This window comes from Ambystoma mexicanum, chromosome 9 (genome assembly GCF_040938575.1).
Source record: "Ambystoma mexicanum isolate Mex_15411 chromosome 9, UKY_AmexF1_1, whole genome shotgun sequence".
Taxonomy (NCBI): Eukaryota; Metazoa; Chordata; class Amphibia; order Caudata; family Ambystomatidae; genus Ambystoma; species Ambystoma mexicanum.
This window is the reverse complement of record NC_090931.1, coordinates 698,266,252-698,286,739: the sequence shown is the minus strand read 5'-3', so window position 1 is coordinate 698,286,739 and position 20,488 is coordinate 698,266,252.

Genomic DNA, 20,488 nt, shown 5'->3' with positions numbered 1-20,488 from the left:
TTCTACATTCATCCTCTGTTTTGCTACAGACTAGTATGTAATCTACGTACTGAATCACTGCACTCTTGAGTTCAATATTGCCTAGATTCATCTGTAGGACCCTGTTAAAGATCGATGGGGACTCACAATACCCTTGAGGTAAACAAGTATGTTTTCATCTCTTTTGTCTGAACGTATAAGAGGTAAGGTAAATCGATCAGCGTGAAATATTTAGCTTCAACTGGAATGCTACATAATGTTGTTGCAGGATAAGGAACTAATGGCAACTCAGTTTGTACAATCTGATTAAAAGGGTGCAAGTCCTGGATAAATCTACACAACCCTCCTTTGGATTTGTTGATCAGATACACCGTAGTATTGCATGACGATTCTGATGGCACTAAGATTCCCTGATTCCCTGATTCATCAGTGCTGAAATATTCTTGAATATGCCTTCATCAGCTTCTCGGGACATAGGATACTGTTTTTCTCGTGGTAAAATTGCTCCTGGCTTGAGTTTTATTTTAACCTCTCATATTCCCTTCAGTAGGCCTACATCATATGGGCCCGTAGTCCAAAGCACACTTGGCAACTTTACTAGCTCTTCCTGAAAAAATGCTGGTCATTGCCGCATTATCGCCATTCATTCGCTGTGGGACTTCCCTCTTTTCGATCTTTATCCAGTATCTAATGCTTATAAAAAACACGACCTCATCGTCTATTCATTCATCTCTGAACATATCTTCATCTATTATGTCAACCAATCTGTATCCCTCTTCAAGAGCTATCACTGTCCTCCATGCCCTGCCTTCGTCATCTACTCCTTCAAGCATTGCTATTTCTCCTTGTACTATAGCTGCTTTCAATTCTATAGGAATAGTCTGTCCTTCTTCCTCGTCAAAGGTTTTGACCTAGATTGAGAGGAACTAAATATTGACAACTCAGTTTTGTTACTGTTAAGGCACATCCAATTGGTCAACATCTAGTGTGCAATGGTATGATAGAGGGAATGCAGGTTATCAGCGTCTGTTTTGTGTATCTCCTCAAGCCTGAACAACAGTTGTGTATCAACAGTGTAGTTAGTAAATTGCACACTCATGTCAGCAAGAATGTCACAAAGTGGTTTAATGTAGATAGTGAGTAGTGTTGGTTACAAGAATGTACCGTGGGGGATGCCGTAAGTTATCATGGCTCAACCAGATGAAGCACTGCCCCAGTGCACGGCAGACCTCCTGTTGCCTAGGAACGACTGAACCCAGTAGATGGCTCTCCAAAACTTTGTCCAAACACAGAAATATGTGCAGGATCCAGAGATTCTTCCCTTGAGTGTTCAACTGTGACTTTATTGAAATCCCTTCAGCTGCCAAGGCTCACCATGGTATTGTGTCTGGGAAGGGAAAACAATGATTATGTCCCAATGTCTTCGTGAGACCAACTCAGCAGCAAGTGTAATAGATGGTGCCCCAGTCGCAAAGCCTGATTCAAGCCAGGCACAAGATGACATGTCTTTCCTCTCTAACCCTGTGCCTCAAGTAGCCAACAGTTTTGAGACAGATGAGGAATACTTCTAATTCTAGGAATAAATGGCATGACCCATTGATGCCCGCGTCCTTGCAGCAATCTGGAATGCAAATTCTGTTTCCATCTGGCACACATCAAGAGAAGACTGGTAGCAAACCCTGAATTCGGAAAGCCTGAAATATTGCTGTATCTGCCACTGTCGGAATGGCCATCTGGCTCCAATTAACTGAAATTATACAGCATTTTACCTCAAGTCCAAGTTTAAGCACACGTCATACATACGTATTGGATGACCACCACCTACAAATTACTGTGGGAGACAGAGGAACTCATGTATTAGTCTACCTCAAAGATCACCAATTCAAGCTTTGGACAATCTACATTAGCGGCCATAGGCTTAAGATCACAAGTTCCAAGGCTCATTGGATCGGGAACGGATGGATGCCAACACTATTCTAGGAGGCAGTTGTTGGCGCTCGCTCCTATTGATACCACATTACCGTATGGCTGGAATAATACGCCTCCCAACACGAAGTCAGCCTCTCCTGGAGAGGCTGTGACTGCTGGAGCTGTTATCCCCTTTCCCTCTGTGCTATTATTAAATACTTGCTCCCTGCCGGTGCATGCCAACAAAATACACAATCTCCTATCTGAACGCTGTCCGGCACTGCTATGCTTGACTGAGACATGGCTTGTACCTAGTTCAGTGCCTGCTCTTGTTCAGGCCACCCCACCTAATTATCGCATTATCCACCTAGACCGTCCTCCACCCCAACATGGGGGAGCTATTGCAACAATTTACAAATCTGAATTTAATGTTACCCAGCTCAGCTGGCATCATGGTTTGGACATGGAAGCTCTCCTTTTTAGATGCATCATATCTCCTGTATGCTCTTGTCATTTCCTTCTTATATATAGATATCATCCCTCTGGTCCCCCTAGGAATTTTGAGGAACTCCTTACAGACCTACTGGCTGACCTACAAATGAGACACACCCACTTGGTGGTATTGGGGGACCTTAAATTAAAATTCAATCTTCTTGGGCCCCCTGCCCTAAGTCTCCTTTTTGATATTCTATTCTGCTGGCCCTTGATTTACATCAAAAAATACCCTACTAACTTTACAGTCAGTAGAACCGGTAGTATGGTCAGACCATTTCTTGATAACTTGCTGGCTTAATGTACTGGGTCCACGTGTTAAGATCCTGGCATCCAAAATCTGTTTGTGCTCATGGCGCTCTGTTGACATTCAATGCCTGGTTTCATTAGTTGCTGCTAAATGCAACATATCATTGCCTGCCTCCCTTTCTCTGCTGTCTCAAATATTTCATGAGGCTGCAGATAAGGTAGCCCCACTGTGACTCGTTCAACCGCGCAGATTGTCGTCCAAGCCCTGGTTCTCTGACCATCTGAAAGCGGCAAGGTTGAAAGTGAGACAGGCTGAGCGCAAATGGCGCAAAACCTATGATCCATCTCTCAAAATACTATATAAGTCATGCCTAGCAGCTTCACGTATCTGGGAAAATTGAAGTAGCCTTATGCCAACCTAAAGCTCTGTTCTCAGCAGTAAAGGCTCTTTCATCATCATACAAACGTACCTCTAGTGTTAGACCCACGCAGAAACTGTGTGATGATCTATCTCCATTTTTTATTACTAAAATCAGTGATATTCGTCAAAACATCTTGAAGGCTGTTCACATCTCGTCTAGTAATGATGATTGCTTAAACCATGTTACAGACCTGGTAGGCACCACAAAGTGGTCGTCCTTTCCTATGTTCTCAGAAGAAGCAGTTTTGGCTGCTATTCAAAAGATTAAGTCATGTTCTCCTTCGGATGCCATCCCCGTGGCCATTATGAAAAAGATCTCTCCCGACCTTCTGCTGGAAATTACAGCTGCAATCAACAATTCATGTCAGTCTGGGTCAGTTCCACCCGAGTTAAAAGCTGCGAGAGTGATCCCCCTTTTAAAGAAGCCATCACTTGACCCTACTGTTCTTGCTAATTTCCGCCCTATTTCTCTTCTTCCATTTCTCACTAAACTACTTAAGACCCTGGTGTCCCCATTACTGTCTTCGTTTCTTGAATCTTCTCACCTCCTCGACCCTGCACAGTCTGGCTTTAGACCTGGCAGAGGCACATAGAGTGTTCTAGTCTCGGTCCAGGACGATATGGCCAGGCTGGTGGACTCAGGTGGGGTGGGTGCCCTGATTTTACTAGATCTTTCAGTGGCATTCGACACTGTCGACCACCCCATGCTGCTGTCCCGTCTTGCCCAGATGGGTATATCTGGTCAGGTACTAGCCTGTTTCACTTTGTTCCTGGCGGATCGTACTCAGACTCTCTCCATGCCACCTTTTCTATCTGCCCCCTGCTATCTTAACTGTGGATTTCCTCCTTGTCTCCTATTCTATTTAACATTTATATCTGGGCACTTGTGTGTCTCATCTGCTCCTTCAGCATCAGGTGTTACTCCTATGCCGACGACACTCAGATCCTGATACATTTAGTTCTTCATCAGGCTGAGATGTTGTTGTGCTTGCAGAGATGCCTGACTGCTGTGGGGGAATGGATGAACCACAATTGGCTCAAGTTGATTGGAGACAAGATGGAGGTCTTGATGGTGGGCTGCCCCCCTGATCCTCCAATCTGGGTTTCTTCCTTCTGGCCTTCCTCTCTTGGTCCCCTCCCTGTCCCTATGGAAGGTGAAAAACTTGGGTGTAACACTATCAGCTTCTTTATCTATGGACGGCCAAGATGCAGCTGTCTTTCAAGCAGGACACTTTCAGTTGAGAGTATTGAAGAACATGCTCCCTGTGATCCACGAGCCTCTTCGTCCGACGGTGGTAGCAGCTTTGATACTATCCCGGTTAGACTATTGCAACTCCTTGTATTTAGCCCAACCAAAGGGGCTCATTCAGAGACTACAGCGTTTGCAAAACTTGGCAACACGGGTGGCAACTGGCACCCCATATGGAGCTCATATATTTTTGGTATTACGATCCCTCCATTGGCCACATGTGACTCAGCGCATCAGGTTCAAGGCTCTATGTATCGTACATCGGGCTCTACATGATCAGGGTGCTGAGTTCCTCTCGGTTAAGTTTGCACGCTATCACCCTAGTCACCGGCTACGTTTCGCATCGGCTGACCTGCTTATCTTGCCTCCCTATCAACGCACGTGGATAGGGGGTCGGGCTTTTTCCATAGCAGCTGCCATACTATGGAATGAGCTGCCGCTATTCATAAAGAAACTCTCTAACCATTTAGCCTTCAGAAAAGCGGTAAAGACACTTCTCTTTTAGGCGGTTTGGCCTATTCGGTACTCTGACTCCTTTGATGTGGATGCTTGCCTGCTCTCTAGCACCAAGATACCTTAGGGTGGTCATGCACTCAAGAAATATTCCTAACATAACATAACATAACATTGGATCAGAAAGTCAGGAGCCAATTTGTGTTGGATGTTCATTTCCAATGGGTTCTCAAAGACCCTGTCTTCTTATCTCAAAGCTATGACCAGTGGTAGGAATTGGAAATAATCTGAATACCTCACATTAAATGCATGTATTCATTTATGTATTTTCTTAGTTGTGGTCAGTGGTAGGAATTGAAATTAATCTGAATACCTCACATTAAATACATGTGTTCATTTATGTATTATTTGTAGTCATAACCACTGGTAGGAATTAATCAGAATGCTTCCAATTAGATGTATTCATTCATTTATGTTTTTCCTTAGTACCTACAATATGCTTCTAGGTGCTCATGTAGGCACTCTGCAACTCATTTACTTACTTGTATATGCAGTCATTATTCATCACAATTGCTACAAGGAGCATGCTTTATTTTTGCCACCAATATAGGCAGCCTGTTTTGCAAGTATAGTTCCTAGAAGTTTCAAAGGGGGTTTCAAAGTGCAACAGTTCTCTGAACTATTAGATCTGTCTTGAGGGGGGTGACATGCATCAGAAAATTAGAACAATTTAAGACAGCTTTAATAGCCCAAATAACCTGTACACTGTTAAAATGAGGAAGACACTTTAAGACAAAGTTTAATACATACTGGCAACCCTTTGTACGTTCGCCAGCTTAGGGTTCAGTTGGCATTTTTTAGCTGATACACATAGCACAGGAAGTCGCCATTTAATGAAACATTTGCAATGGTCACTTTTCACATTTCCAAACCCGTGTCACATAGTTGGCAGTGAGACGTGCTTGGTAAAAGTTAATTCAATTTCACCTCTGAAACAGAAAGCCTTCTGACATAGCTTGCAGAAGAATGCGATTCTTTAATGTTATAAATATTCTACCTTTGATAAAGAAAAGTGACACGCCACCGATTTACTGTTGATTTCCAGGGCAGCCATTTTTGCAGATACACATATAAATGTATGGCACCAGCACGAAGACAGGTACATACGAGAGGCCAGCGGACCTGCCTGTGCATTAAAGGCAGAGGGGCTGGGAAGAGGGGAGGAGAGAGAGAGGCACAGCAGGTCCAAGGCAGCAGATATCTGTCAACCTCAGAAGGAGCCACATACTCAACATGCTCTTAGCTTATATGATAATCTTGTTATTAATTTTGATGACATGTTATGTTATATCTGCTTTTGCACTTGCTTGTTTAATAAAGATAAGGACCTTCCAAAAATAAGAAAATAAGGGATCACATTAAATGCACTAAAATGAAAACTCTTTGTCAGTTTATATCTAGTGCAATGAGTCTGAATGTTATCTCTCAGTGAGTCAAGAACCTCCATTCCCTAACTGTATGTGTTTAATAATTCTGATAGCACCGGAGCCTGGGCCTGAATGTACATAAGTGCTCGGAGTCGGCCCACGCTCTTGCAGACATGAATGACTGATGACCAGGGGTCAAATGCCACAGCCTCGCAAGGGGTGGAGATAAGGGACTTGTGGTCACACCTGAATCACAGGCAATCACGACACAACCAGATCATCATCAGGTCTGAGGAAGATCTGAGTCAAACAACATTCAAATTTAGACAGTGTTTTAAGAAACTATGCACCTGCAGTTCAGTTAATTTAAGACCAAGTTTGTCACCTTTAATTTAATATTTCTGTCATGGAATGCTTCATTGAGGCTCGATGCCTTTGATTATTCCCCTGTGCATGCATGCCATGGTTCCAATGTAGGTGTGGTCCCGAATTCAGATGTATTGCTTCTTCCTCGTGTTAGCTAGATGACAAATATCTGATCATTCCACCTCTCAATTCTCTGCCAACTGAGGACACTTTGTCTCAACAAACTAAAAGGATGTGTTGATGAATGGATTTGCATCCTCAATGCTGAATTAGCATTGCTCTATATAAACGGGAATATGAATAATAATCAGAATGCACCGATCCAATGCACCCAAACAGCATTAGCATGGCTTATCATCCAATGCTCCAAACACAGGGATGTCAGACTATACTGCTCTGGCACTCCCAAATAAGGGTGAAACATGTATACAGTTGACTGCATCCTTGAGAGCTCTCTGTATTGGGTTGAAAAGGCTATGTATAACATAGTACTACCCTATAAGAAAAAGAGAATGCTACACTTCTCTGAGCAAAAGGCTTGCATGTGAGCTAATTTGCAAACCGACAATGCATAATCGATGTGTTCTGAAGTGGAGTTGAAGCTCCAGTGGTGGTGCTGTGGTATGTGTGAATTAGCTTATTCTGCTTTCGCATTTACCTAAATAATAATAATACCAGTTTTTATATAGTGCTAGCCCACCAAGGACATCAAAGTGCTGTAATAACAGTTGATATCATCACCCAATGCGTGGTACTCAATTTATCCACCCGGAAGGATGAAAGGCTGAGTTGGCCCTGCCAGGATTCAAACCTGCATCAGCAGGCTACACAGAGAGGCCAGAAACAAGCACTCAGGTCGCTGTGCTATCTGACCGGCTGATCTAAGCAAATGAGATCAAATTTCTAAAAGCCTCAGGCACTTTCATTGTCTGCCAGTGTCACAATGCCTCATGTATTGCGCTTTCCATAGTAAGAACATTACTTTTAAAGAAGCAAGCTTAGAACTGTTACTCCTAGACATAGCGTTTGATCCTCTGACCTATGTTTATTATTAGCCACTAATTAACATTATAACTGATCTGGTGGATGTTCTTTTTTTCTACCTAGCTACAAAACTCTGCAGTGTTCTAATGCTTAATCTAAGATTTCTCAGTGACCATTTGATCTTTTGCAAATCTCGAAAAGCCTGCCACTTTTCTACCTGAAGCCGCGGATAATCATTCTGACTCAGCATTTCCCAATTTGAGATGCCCTATGGCGACTAGATCTCTCTATGAATGCAGTATACTGTAAATTAAACATGGCAGACACCATTAGGGATAATACAACAAACGTTAAGGAACACCTTAATAGGGCTACTGAGTGATAACAAAAACAACCCCAGTTCTTCTAAACCTCCCCTGCATCATCGACAATCAACAACAATAAGGATAACAGAATCCCTTTGAATATTCCTTGTTGGATTATGATCTCTAGCTTGACCTCTTTACTAGATTACTCATTTGAAGAACAGACCAGATGCATTATCAATTAATTCTTATATTCTTTAGTAAATGCCTGTACTCTGGCTGCTGTATTTGCACTGATGTGATTTATGGCAAAGAATTTTGCTTTGAAGTTGTTCTTGGGATGCGCAAATCACCATCCGTCGGTCTCAGTCTGAATATTTGCAATTCAAGCTCTGTCTTTCTCTATAGGTGGCAGGTTCTGGTACTGTCAGAAGCTGAGTGATGTCTTCTGAGATGTCGCAGAAGCATGTGTCAGTTGACGACAGTTGAATGACAGTCTGCAGTGAGACATTCTAAACAACCAGTTGCCAGTTTAATAATTCAAGAAGAGTTGATAAAGATGAACAGATTTGAAGGACAAACCCAACAGCGAGCCATAACAACAAAGTCATGAAACGTACTATTGCTAAAGTCCAATGGCCGTCCGCATGGGACGTTCAATCGGAATCATTAGGTGAGGATGGAGAGCTTCACAGCAACAGGATGCAGGCCTATACTTTTTCAGGGACCATAATGAGTGGATGAAACAATCTTCATATAGAGGTTTGCACAATTCCCATTAAAAAAAATACCAAAAAGAAAATACGTAAATCCATTAAAAAAAAGTACAAAACGTAACGTGCAAGAAAGAATAAACAGTTTAATAAACACAAGTTCAATTATACAACTTCCAAATAGCTTTAAACGTAAACACACGTCATATATGTTAATGCTCTTTTGCCTTACATCAAGGGCTTAAGCTAAATAAAGTGGAGTGGATTGGTTAAAGAGGGATTGATGGTTGATAAAAGATAACTCAATGCCGGATGACAGCTGTTTATTTCTCTTGTAGAGGTGGAAGTAAATAGGTTTGTAATGGAAGACATGAAAAAAATGTAAAATGTTCTCCAAACAGGAAATGTTACAAGAATAACCACTACCAGTAGAGTTGGTCGTTTTAAAGTATTTAACTAGCAATTGATTCAGAATGATCCTCAATTAGGGATCTGCAACCTTTGGCTTCTAGTTCTTTTCGACTATCTGTCCTATCAACCCATGCCAGCATAGTCTTTGCAAAGTGATCATCTTGTGGCGCTTCTAATATTGTGGTCCACAATATTAGAAGCGCCACAAGTTGCAGAACTCTCCCCAAGATGAAAGATCTCACGGTGGTGAGCCCATCCATATCAGATAGCCTTCCATGTTTAAAAGAGATTTGAAGAGAAGGTACTATTTGATTGATAATTTACGCCTTTTGTTCCTCTCTTACTAGGCTATTTGACAGCCAAGATTAATTCCTATAAGGTTAAAGTTCTTCTTGACTGATCCTGGAATTAGACCATAATCTAAAGCCAACCAATGAAATCCAGCTTTGTTAGCTCCACTTTTATAAAGTTGTGCCAATGGGAACAAAGAAAATGGTCACTTTGGCTAGAATCATCGATTATTTCCCTATTAAAACACAAGGATGAATTTGTCCAGATTCTTGCCTACAATAGTTACTGGGCAAGTATATTTTTATTTTCAAGTTATAGCTGTCCCACCTCTAAATGAAGGAGATATATATATCGGCACAGCCTGGGTTAGATGTAACGCGTACCGTAAAAAGTGTGTTCTGTGAGCTAAAGAATGGTGGCCAATTAACATCTCCAGACACCAGAAGAATATAAGGCCATCGAGAGAGATTTAGCATTATAGATGTGTAGCATACTCAGAGGTGTGAGGCTCCAGCTTTATTATTATAGCGTTCCTTTCAGCTCAGCCATGTTCAGTGTCTGGGCTTCTATATGGAGAGCTCAATAAACTCTGTTTGATATTTGAATGAGCCCATACAGGCTCGTTTCTCTGCCCCAGCACCATGCTCTTACCCATCTTAATGGTGTCTTGCACCCAGGACTATTGTTACTGATTTTCGCGTGGTTTACTGGTAGATCTTTATCAAGGAAGAAAGAGTACTCGCGAGGATAGCTCAGAGCAACGACGGAGCAACCACAGGTTCGATCCCCGGGTCTGCACTTAGAAACCTCTGGGTATTAAGCGCGTTATAAATAACCTATCATATCATATTATACACTAGCATGGGAATATGTTTATGAAGGATTATTGGGTGACATGTGCGCAGCCCTCTAGAGTTGTAAAAAAGGAATTGGTGTACAACTTAAAGCAACTACAGACCTTGACTAACACCAGTCAATTTCCCCTTTGCCCCCCAATCAGACAAGATTACCTACATTGTTCCGGCCAGCAGCCAATTTTGCACCAGTGTCAGGCAATTTTGCTTATTACATTTACAATACCAACTGGTGCAAATTCTCTCTATGCGCTTGTCAATTGGCGCAAATGCCATTTTGTAACTGGTTGGTCATTGCATATGTCCTCGCAAAATTCTGTGTAATTTTAATGTGTTACTTTGAGGAAGAAGGCAAAGCCCTCATTTATCATGAGCCTTGAAATCTGGCACAGCGGACCTCCTCCATGACTGCATAAGCATCTATGGTCTGCTCTGCCAGACTTGTAATGTTTACCCTACCAGTATGGTAAAAGGTACGGAAATCCAGTAGTTGCTGGCTCTTTGTGCCTTTTACCACTATAGCTGAAAAAACATTTTGATCACCAACTGGCACTCGTGGCATGATTAAATGCTCTGTGGCGACTGTCATTACAATAGATTCATGTGGATTCTCTGCCTTTTTTCCAATTATAAACAGGCATTGGCAATGTCAACAGTTTGGACTTTTGTGTAGGCATGGGAAAGGCACTTGCCAGGCACTGCCGTAGTGGTATTAACTGCCCTTTAATGGTAGAGGGTGCAAAATGGTGCAAGTACCTGGGCATCTAATAGCAGTGCCTGGCAAATACCTAATACCTATACACAAGCCAAAACTGTTGGCGTTGCCAATGCTTTACTTAACAGGACTTCAGTGACGAACGCGCAGAGTGCTTATAAATCGAGTGGCTGAAGGCAGACCTGGTAAGAAATTTGTATTACACCAGTAGTGTGTTTACAACTCCAATTAAGTCATTAACTCTCAGAAGACTGCTTTGGAAAAAAAAACTGCCATGCACCTCGTGTGTTACGTTTTATGGTAACGCTTCATTAAAGCAAACTCAAATAGTTCCCACGAGGAGGAGTTTTGAGCGGGCAGGGGCAGGAACAGGATCTGGGTGGGAATGGCCAAGGGATTCGAATGGCCATGGGCAGTCAATGGGTGGGCACATAACTAAACCACACCTACAGGCTTTGTGTCCCTCCTCATATGCCATTCCTCCCTTATCGGCACTCTAATGCCATCGTTTTGATGGTATCCAGTGATTAAAACTCACCTGGGAAAAGGTTGCCATGGGGTGACATTTCTGCACATTTTCACTCCCAAGAACTTCACGCATTTCCCCAAATATCCTAGGAAGGGAGTAAATAATAGTAAATAATATCTGTCCTAGAATATGTAGGGGAAGGCTTTTAGGAGTGCAGGAAAAAAAGTCACCTACCGGGTGACTGTTTTACAGGCAACATCATCACATGGAACCGTTTCGGCTTCATAGCCCAAACTGAAAATGAGGGAGGAATCTATAGGGCTTCAGGTTCTGCTGCCTGCGTTCGAACAAAATGCAGTCCAAGGTCGTGTTAACTCCCCTCATGAAGGGGAGAAGCACTGACAGCATATTTCCCACCTTGTGCCCCGCTCCGTCTGAGAAATAGTGCCAAAAAGAAAACGCATGTGAGCTAACTTTCCTTGCATAACGGTACTAAAGACAGTAGTAATGATGTTACACCCATCTTAACACATTAGTTTACACTCCAGGCACTTTTTTTTTGTTTTTTTAGTTTATTTCAAACCTTTAACAAAAGAGACTTTCATAAACAAGAGAAAAAGAAAAAAAAAAGAAAGCACGAATCTCCGAAGCCAGCCAACAACAGTTCTCATAGAAATGTTCCCATTCCTCGGTGACTGGCTCCCCATTTGGTACATACAATCATCAGTATCTCTCAATAGAAATTCCATTCAGGAGCTTGACAAGTGCAAAAACTAACAGATGAATTTCCCCCATTAAGAATTTTAACCACCACTCATCTACAGATAGTGTTGGAGCTGCTGCGATGTGGATCCCAAGAACAGGGTGCGGCGATCAATCAAGTCTACACAAGTGGTTAGTAGAGGTTTTAGTGATTTCGTTTCATTGGCTTTCAAACAGAATCTATAGGTCGTCTGCATCTCAATCAGCTGTTTCCAAATGACTAACACCTCTCGTGTAGGATACAGATTTGAGCGCAGTCTTAGGAAATTCCCTCATGCAGCTGGGCAAGGGAAGCTCTTCAGATATTTATGGACCTGCATTAAAGGCCTACATTCGAGAGCATAGTTTTTCATCAGTACCAAGTTATTCCTTTTGGCCTGAGTCAATATCCAATCCTGTCAACGTTTCTTTTTTATCAATGCAGGATTGGTTATTAAGATCAACGCTGAGGAATTCAGGTCTGTCAGGGAGTTCATACATTTCACCTTCCACGCACTGAGGTGGTTGGTATTTGTCAACAAATCACTATCCCCAAAGATGGTCAGCTGGGGAACCGTTTGAGCCAGCAAGGTTTTACGAAAAAGGGATACAGATTTCCACAGGGATACTGAGCAAAGGGACAATAGGCCTAGTTCAAAATGAATACATGCCATAGGTAGGCTCTTCGGAAGCGGTAGAATTCACTTCCAAAAATCTCCTTCCAGGACTTCCCATATTTGCCATGTTAGGTTTAAACATGATTCGGCCCCATACGAACGGATAGGAATTACCTTTTGGTTATAGAAGGTGATCAGAGTGACCATGGAAAACTTGCCAAATCTTTGATGCAGGATCATACCCTGTCCAGTTAGATATTTTACTTTGAATCTTAATAAATTGGCCCAGGGAGTTTATGCCACACTCAGTTGGACACCTATTCCTAGATAGATGAATGAGTCAATACATTCTAGTTGTTCAGGATTTAGTTGCCATTGGAATCTAGGATTTTTTTCCCCCTATTTTTCCCCCATTAAACACCAAGATCATTGATGTTTTTACATTGACTCTTAATTCATTTAAAATCATATAGGACTGTAGGGCACCTAGGTGCCTTTTTAGTCCTATTGGCGTTCTGTCAATCAGAAGCAGGTCATCTGCATATACAATTCATGGTGTCGGTCTCCCATTGATCTTGGGAAGAAAACCACATACTATATTTTGAGTTGCTTCCATATCAGAGATATAAAGATTAAAGAGGATGAGTGACAAAGCGTAACCCTGCTTTAATCCCCTATTAACCTTGATTACCTCAGATAAAAGCCCCTGACAATTCTGGCGGACTTACATCGTCGTATCAGTGTAAAGTGCCTCTATGGGCTCCAATAGGGTCTCGGGGCAGTTCCAGTTCCTCAACTTGGATCACAGGCGTTTCCGGTTGACATTGTCAAAAGCCTGCTCCAAGTCCACAAAAGCAATATAAAGCTTGTTCTTTCCTTTGATGGCTTGGAACTTGAGCAAGTTCAACAGGAATAAAGTCAGACTAGAGCCTATACCCTTGACAAAACCCGTTTGCCGGGGATCTTGATGCCCTGAATCACTAGCCCATTTTGCCAAGCTTTTTAATATAATGGAAGCAACATTTTTTCCCAAACTACCGAGTAGGGCTATCGGTCGATAGTTATGCGGTTCTGTTCTTAACCCCTTTTTAAAAATGGGTATAATCACTGCCTTTTTCAAAGTTGGGGGAATTTGTTTTTCTCTCAATACTTGACAAAATAGGGTTTAGGCAAATTCCGACCACTCCTCAGGAGCCTGCTTTAAAGCATGGTTCGGGAGGCCGTCAGGGCCGGGAGCCCTAGAGGTAGCTGAGTGGTAGGATAGGAGAATTAATCAATATATTCGATAGGAGTAATTCAAAATGGTCGATCCATTTTTGTTCATCAACCATTTGGGTTTGTAAGGCTTCCTGAGAAATTCCCACTTCATTAATCCATTCCCATGTTAATCTGGAATTCTTTTTACTCAGTATTTTGAGCATGTTCTCCCCATCCTCAGGCATGTGTTCTGCTCTGAAACTACATAGGCAGTTTTTTTTATTGTTGTTGCCGCTTTCTTTTTACGAAGAGCTCGAATGATCAGAGACATATTTTAAGGCCTTCAGATCAGCTTTATAGCTCTTTCGTTCTTTCGCCAGTTTGCTGTTAAATCTATGTTTCTGGACACAGTCAGGTCTACGCCCATAGTGGACTATCTGCTCATATTTGGCTAGTAAGGAGCATAATTTATGGCCTCGTTATTCGCTTAAAATCTTGAGTTTAGGGTTGTCGTTATGTCTAAGACGTTAGTTTCACGCTTTGCTCGAAAAGGGCAGGACCAGCTGATTTTCATGAGAGAGTGATCGCTAGACTCCATCTCCATGATTACCAGTGAATCTACATAATGTTGAACATTGCGGGAAACAAAGTAATGATCTAATATTGCCTTCCATTGAGCAGCAAAAAGCTGGTTGATTCCATAGGAATCCATTCTAAGCGCTGCCTGCTATGGGTAAATTGCAGGTGGTGGGTACTCAATTTGCACTGTGTGGTCCAAAAGGGAGGTGTATACCTCCATTGTGCACTTTACAGTGCAAATAAGTAACAATGCACAGAGGGGACCTATTTGGACACAAGTGTAAATGTAATGGGTCACCTGTAATTTAGCATTTAATGAAAATAAGCTCCAGGGGGTCCATGTTCCTTGTGTAGTAAAGGGAAACCCATGCATAAAATGCATTTAATGCATTGATTTCCCTCTACTCCACCCTTTCCTTCATTTACATGGCGGAGAGAGGCAGGCGCAGCAGGTCCATGGGGGCAGGAGGGGCAGCGACCCACCAACAATAGGACAATCCCCCACCATGTCCAGAGTAACAGCAAACTCCTGTTACTCATGGAGATGGAGGGGGCTCCACTGGATGTGCGCCTGTGATAAACCACCCCTGTTGCACATGCCCAGTGCAGGCAGTCCTGTTCCGGCAATACAAGCTGAAAAGGATACCTGGGGGCGTTAAGAAAGAAACACCCCCAAGGCATGCTTTTTCTTCACCCTTCCCTGTGTCCTGTCTCTCAAAAAGACGAGGGTATGGTCAGGCTTTGGCCCTTTAAGGAGGAGGGCCAATGCTCAGAGGCTGGGGAGGAATGGACACGACACAGTGATGTCACTGTGGGCCCCCACCCACATGCATCAACTTGAGAGAAACAAAACCAAACAGAGCCTGGAGTGTTGGTTTTGGTTTCTTTCACGTTCCTACACATGAGTGGGGCTCCACAGTCAAACACTGACTATGAGGAGCTGTCTGGAACAGATGAAGGAAGTGCAGGGCTTGCTGTCAGCCATCGTGATTGTATTAGCTCCTCTCTTAAACCACAATCTAGAGTCATTATTATAGGAAATTTCAATCTGGGCATGGCGGACCCTCTGGACCCTGCTGTGAGAGCTCTGCAGGACACCCTGAGAGATTTTGATTTTACACAGCATGTCACACAGTCTATGCATGAAGGTGGCAGAACCCTAGACTGGATGGTCTTGCATAAGGTAACGGTTGAGAAGGTGAAGGTAGAGCCTTGTGCATTGTCTGACCATCACCTTATTCAATTTCAACGTCCATGGATTGGGCCTCCTAGGACAATGATCAATCCATTGCGGAAAGTGAGGTGCCATAATCTATGTAAACTTAACCCAGCCTCTATGACGCTCTCCCTCTTCCCCACTTCCTGGAGAATCTTGCTAATTACAACATGCTCTCTCTGGCAGTAAACAAATTAGCCCTGTTAAAACTTTAATCTTTGAAATCCAAACACTGTAAAGTGTGGTTCAGCAGTGAAATACAGAAGCTAAAACTCCAGAAAAACAAAACTCTACGAATCTGGAATAAGTCTAGGGCACAAAAGGACAACACAGGATATGAGCATTCTGCTAAGGCCTATAAAATGGCCATCTGCAATGCTAAGAAATTACCCTACGAATCTAGAATTAAGGATGCATCCTCCAACTCGAAGGAATTGTTTAAAATTCTGAAAGAGCTGGAAGACCCTCACCCTTTGGTGCACTCAATTGTAAAGGACACAAATAGGTGCACCTTGATTCAGGATGCTATGCAGCATAACATTGAAAAAAATCAAGGGTGATATTGCGGTAAGTTTAGGTCCCTAAGTGACAGTGCCCCGGTGAATAACTATGGTAGGCTGGTGGACTCCCTTCCTCAGTTCAAGTTCAGGTCCGTCACAGAAATGGACATCATGGTTATCTTAGAGAACATAAAACCAACTAAATGTAAAGCAGATGTTTGCCCAGCAGATATTGTTAAATCTTGCTCCACGCTACTAGCTCCTCTCATTACAAATCTGTTAATGCATCATTCCATGAAAACTATGTGCCACTCGAGATAAATCAGGTCTGGATCTCTCCTCTTTTGAAAAATCCCTCATTGGATCCCGAATTAGCAGGAAAATATTGCCCAATCAGGAATACACCTTTTCTCCTGAAAATCTTGGACAAAACTGCCCATGGTCAAATTAAATAATTCCTCGGACTGCATAACATCTTAGGCCCCAAGCAATCAGGTTTCCGAAGCTTTCACAATACTGGATCCACTTTGCTGGACATGAAATCCAACATCTCTCATCTCTGTGACAGAGGAAATACTGCATTACTGATGCTTCTGGACCTCACTGCAGCTTTCAACCTGATATATCATTCTATTTTGGTGGCCAGACTGCAAGACCACGCCTCATTCTCCTGTGAGGCCGCATCTTGGGTTCAGTCATTCCTGACTAACTGGGCGGCTAGAGTCTTCTATGCAGATACCATAGCAGAGGGCCATGTTCTATCGTGTGGAGTCCCTCAGGGGTCATATGTGTCCCCTACTCTTTTTTAACATCTTCATCCTGCCCCTATTTGAGCTGTTGGAGTCAGAAGTCTTAATATAGGCCCACTACACAGAAGACACGCAGCGCCTTGTTCTGCTTTCAGGCCATTACTCCCAGGATTGGTTGGCCATTAATACCATATATAAACTCTTACACTCCTAGATGGTAGGTAATGGATTGGCTCTCAATAATGCCAAAACTGAAATTATGATTGTCCGCACTGCACCTAAAATATGAAATCTGGACACTGAGTACCGCTACTTTCAAATTGCGGATTGTACTCTGACAACCCTTCCCAAAGTTAAATCCTTGGAAGTAGTGCTCGACAAAGAGCTTACCATGAAAGCCCACATTAGCAGCTTGGTCTCAAGTACTTCCTACTACATCAAACTCCTGGCCCAAATTAGACCATTCCTTGATTCCTCTAATTGTGCTACCCTGGCCCGCGCTATTATTGGCTGTCGTCTCGATTATTGTTCTACCCTGCTATCGTGCATAGGGAAAGGGGAACTTAATCATCGCCAGGTGCTACAAAACAATCCTGTTCAGGTGGTCAAGTGTTTGCGAAAATCCGATCACGTGTCAGCAGCTAGGCGCACCCTACATTGGCTACCCATTGGCAAGCAGATCACTTTTAGGTCTCTGTGTCTCACCCCTGCATGCCTGTATGGGGAAAGCCATGTCCACCTGTCAAACAAGCTGTCATGGCTCCCAAATAGGCAGGCCCTGAGATAAAAAAAACTCTTGCCTGCTGTCCACACCTAAGGTCAAACTGTCATTGGTCTCAGAAGGATGTTTTTGTGTGGTGGCACCTCGTTTGTGGAATGCCCTTCCTCTGGACCTTAGGGCCTGTTCCTCTATTGCTGTCTTCAAGCGTAGACTGAAAACTATTTTGTTTCAGTAATTTAGCCTCCTTGATGCTGATGACCAATCTGCACTCCTTGCTTGACTGCTCCTTATTTTCCTGTCTTCGCCTGTGCATGGCACCTCTATTCTCGTTATCAATAAATTGAAAAAATAAAGGTAAGGTTATTTCCTTGATTATTCTTTTTTTATGTCCCTTTGGGTCCCGAGTTTCGCAGTGCAGACTCTGCACTGCAGACTCAGGACCCGGCATTGGCCACTCCTGGCTGTGTTAGAGGGACCAGGTCCTTGTGTGATCGGCTGCTTTGGTATTTTGAATAGCAGGACATCTGCTATTCAAAATACCAAAGCAGATGATCTCTGGTTGCAGTTCATAAGCAGACATGGGCTGGCCTGAAGGACAATAGGACAGTCTGTACCCAATTTTTGGGTCCATGACCAAGAGGGCCACTTTGATAACTCTCAGTGAAAGGGGGCACTTGGGCCAATGGTAAATTCTGACCCAATGTTCTTTTTTTTTAAGCAATTATACATGACTACTCGTTATAATATCTCAATAGCTGACATTAAAGTAAACAAACAGAGAAATAGAAGAGAGAGAGAGAAAAGGGAAAACAAGCACGAGAAAATGCATCCGGTATATAACTTAGACATTCAACAAATGATTAGAAATAACAATGTATGGACAAAATAAATAAAATATCTATATAACATGTATACTTATCTCAATTTCTTCGAGTTGTCCCTCGTCTAAGTCATCTTCTAAGATTAACAATTAAAACCATATTTAAGAAGTTGTTCCAGAGTTTATCAAACAGCTTTCCTTTTTTTGCAAGTTCAACAAAACTCTTTCAACATTGCAGATTGAGTACATTTCTGACATCCACATGTCTTTTGTCAGAGTCTCCGACGATTTACAGATGAATAGGATCAATTTTGTTGCTGTCAACGATGCCTTCATAATCCAGGATACTTGATGATAGGGTAAATCTTCCAGATCTGTGACTTCTTCCAGAATCAGTGACTCAAAACCAAATTCTCCTTCATCGCCCAATACCTTGCTCATCACTTCTGTGATCTCAGACCAAAAGGGCCTTACTCTGTGACAGTCCCAGAGCATATGCTTGGGAGTGCCTTTTGAGTGAATACACCCCCAGTATGCATTGTTAGGGTTAAGACCTTGATTATATAAGCGGTCTGGAGTCAGAAAACTCGGTTTAAAATGTTAACTTGTCTTATTCCCACACCAATGTTCATGGACATTCTTGGAATGTTTTTGCATAATGTTTTCCAGCACTCAGGTGTCATCTCATTCTGCAGACAATTTGTCCAGGATAGCAACACTTTATTGCATCCCTTTGAATTTGTATGTATTAATTTATATACCTTTGAAGCCAAATGATCCTGACCACCCAAGGATTTCATGAAGATCATCAGGTCAGGTGGGTCAAGCTTTTCCAAGTTCACAGCAGACCTGAGTTTCCTGTAATCTCCATACTGAGAACTGCTAATGTAGAATTTTGTCTTTAGACCTTGACATGATATCCATGAACCATTTTCAAAAAGGTCATTGATTGTTTCAATCCCTGCCATAAACCAGTCAGGCCAAAATATTGTTTTATTGTCAATTGTGATAGCTGCATTAAGCCAAATTGAAGACGACCCCATGAAACCAGCTGACATATGGAGGGGGGAGGCAATTCCATGGCAGGTTAGTCTCAAGAAGTCCATCAGTATAGATTTCTTACCCCAATCTCTATTAGTTGTAGATAGAAGAGCTGATCGATGTAAAGGACCAGACAAACCAGCCTCAGCGACAGCCCTTTCATCTACTTCTGCGTCAATGAATGGTAGGAAATGTCTTGCCGTGAAGGCTTGATGATATCTTTCAAAATTAGGGATGTTCAGACCTCCATTCTCATTCTGAAGTTGCAATTTCCATCGCTTCAGCCTTGGCTGTTTATGCTCCCAAAGGAAGGATGGAATCATGCCATCCAGCTCTTTCAACAAAGTTCTTTAGAATGCACCGTTTCCACTCCTCATTTATAGAACTTTTGCTGGGGAGAACTCCCCCCCTCTGGGCACCTCCTTTTCTAAGTCAAGCTTGCTCGCTGCGCTCGGTCGCGCTTCGCTGGAAAATAGATTTATGCCCCACCACTTTAAAAGGTCACCCGCCGCCACTGGAGAGAGGGCACGGAATAGAACATACGTTTCCACCTCCACAATCTCCTCTCCGCCATACATGTGCGACAGCATTTACGACAGCATGACATGTTCATGCTGTGGTAAATTCCGTGAATTCCAATGGAATCCATTGGGTTTTTACACAGCAAAAAACAGGCAGATTCCATAGGAATCTGTTGTTAAACGCTGTCTGCCATGAGTAAAAAATAGACAGGCCCTGATTCATGGAATTATTTGCGTGTAAAACGGGGATTTGCGGGGCACAGAATGGCACGCAAATCCCCGTTTTACACACATATATTTCCATGAATCAAGGACACAGTGTTTACTCTTATTTGGACTGTGAAATGCAAAAACAAAGGCGTACAGTTGATTATGCCTGCATTTGCAGTTTTGTCATTAGCACTTCACAATGCAAATGACACAAATGTGCATGGATGGGATGTGTTGGCACCTGAGTGCAAATATAGACGGTCTTCCGTGCAATTTCCGGGGATTTCAAA